General features: G+C 37.6%; 1 non-coding gene across 1 annotated transcript; it reads right to left on the bottom strand.

Annotated features, from left to right (window-relative positions):
- Positions 1-2021: 2021 nt before the first annotated feature.
- LOC133049550 (U6 spliceosomal RNA) lies at positions 2022-2128 on the bottom strand. Its single transcript, XR_009691362.1, has one exon. It is a non-coding gene; the product is annotated as a U6 spliceosomal RNA (small nuclear RNA).
- Positions 2129-2492: the final 364 nt, after the last annotated feature.

Genomic DNA, 2492 nt, shown 5'->3' with positions numbered 1-2492 from the left:
TGTTCTGTGAAGTTTGCTCTGCGTTCAGTTATTCTTTTGATGAATTTGTAGGAGAGAAAGTGGTCTCCCCGTCCTACTCCTCCGCCATCTTGGCTCTTCGAGTGCAGCACTTTCACAGCATCATCTTTGAGGATTTGAAATAGCTCAGCTGGTATTCCATTACCTCTACTAGCTTTGTTTGTAGTGATGCTTCCTAAGGCCCACTTGACTTCATATTCCAGGATGTCTGGCTCTAGGGGAGTGATCACACCATCGTGATTATCTGGGTCGTGAAGATCTTTTTTGTACAGTTCTTCTGTGTATTCTTGCCACCTCTTCTTAATATCTTCTGCTTCTGTTAGGTCCCTATATTTCTGTCCTTTATTGTGTCCATCTCTGCATGAAATGTTCCCTTGGTATCTCTAATTTTCTTGAAGAGATCTCTAGTCCTTCCCATTCTATTGTTTTCCTCTATTTCTTTGCATCAATCACTGTGCTTTTAATACATCTATATAACACTGATTGCAAAATTTGCATTTCCATTCTGAACACTTCCCATGAGTTTCTGAATCAGATACGGAATTTCCTGTTATATATCTACATTCAGGTGCCCAATAAATATTTAATGTGTCCTAACCACTTTTCACTTATCCTACATATTCCTAAGTTATTCATCTCCGCAAAAGGGGCCCCTGGCTACACCACTGCTCAAACCAAAATCTAGAAGTCATCCTGATTTCTCTAATTCTCCTTGGACCAGTAGGCAAACCAAACTATGCTCTGACGATCACAGTGATGGAAGAGAAAGAGTGCAAACTTATGGTGCTTCCTAAGGACCAAGCTTGCAATTGGTATTCTGTTACTTCTGCCTACATGCCCACCCAATTGTTTTTGGCCAAAAACCATTGATAAGCTTATAGTTAAGGCGTCAAAATTAGGCCCAACAATTTAACCTCCCAAGGAATATACCAACCATTTGTCAGATTGTTTCTGAGTTAAAATATTATTAGAATTATTAGAATTCTAAACAATAATAAATGATTTATTTTGCAGAAGATTTTAAGTATGTAAAGCATTTTCAAATGCATTGCATAGTTATCCATATTATCTCATTTTATCCTCAGGCAACACTGCAACACAATTTTACTAATGAGATACTAAGGATCATATACGTAAAATGCAATTTCCCAAATCAAACAGTTATATAAAAGCACTGGAATCCACTACTTAGATGCTTAGATTCTAACCATCTCTCCCCTCTTTCTCTGCTGCATCATAATGCCTCCATAACTGATTAAAACAAAACAAATTTGGGTTATAACATATAAATTGCCTACATATGAGCAAATGGTTGCTACTAGTGACAAGTATGTATTCATGTTACCAATAAAACTCATCTTGTAAGTTTCACAGTGATTCTTATAGTCTGCTTTGATGGATGAGGCTGTTACCATTGCATTCAAACCTTTGACAGCACCATTGCCAAATCAATATCCTTTCCAATGGATCATGTAAGAAGTCTGAAAAAGACTACAAAATAAAAACACTTCATACTTTCACAGTATTATCATGATGATACCTGTGTCTAGAAAATACACAATAAAATGCGATTTGTGTGTGTGTGTATAGTCAGATGGCACATCAAAAAATTATACTTTGGTTTGCAAAGCAAAGTTCTACCCTTATTCTGATCTTTGTCTTAGCAATTATTTAGCAAAACTTACTGGGCTCCTTTTTTTTTTTTTTTTTCCACCACTTGAGGAAGACATGACAGAATTTTTCTGTAAAGGACATCATTTTCTAATGTAGTGAAAAATGGGAGGGTTGCCATGTTTTAACTATAAAGAAATGTCTGTATTTAACATCAAGTCTGCAGCATCATGAAGAGAAAAGGGATCTCTTATCAGCATACATACACTGTGTTTAGTCACTTAGTCATGTCTGACTCTTTGAGACCCCATGGACTGTAGCCCATCAGGCTCCTCTGTCCATGCGGATTCTCCAGGCAAGAATACTGGAGTGGGTTGCCATGCCCTTCTCCAAAAAATATGGAACGCTTCACGAATTTGCGTGTCATCCTTGCTCAGGGGCCATGCTAGTCTTCTCTGTATCATCCCAATTTTAGTATATGTGCTGCCGAAGCGAGCACATACATACACTAGAGGGACCCTATTGGCTTTCTCCCCAGATCTTCACCTGAACTTTTGTCTTAGTTCAGCTCTGCCCGCTATCAAGGGTGTTGATCAGGGTCTAAAGACAACTTGCAACTGTGGCTACAGACACAATGTTTGGAGGCTTAAAAATTTGCACCAAATATTCAGTTTTTTTAATTTAAAGTTTTGCTTTCTCTTTTGTTTAAGGCAAATTTCATTCATCATGCCACAGCCTTAACTCTGCTCCAGAATGCAATTCACAAAGTTTCTTGAAAATTCTTTTTAAGTGTAGTCAAATCCATGATTTGAAGTTTCAGTCATGTTCTGTTTCCTATTATTTTCACATACCTACCAACTGTC

This window comes from Dama dama, chromosome 3 (assembly GCF_033118175.1).
Source record: "Dama dama isolate Ldn47 chromosome 3, ASM3311817v1, whole genome shotgun sequence".
NCBI lineage: Eukaryota > Metazoa > Chordata > Mammalia > Artiodactyla > Cervidae > Dama > Dama dama.
Note: the sequence above shows the minus strand (reverse complement) of the source record. Positions and strands in the feature narration are given on the sequence as shown.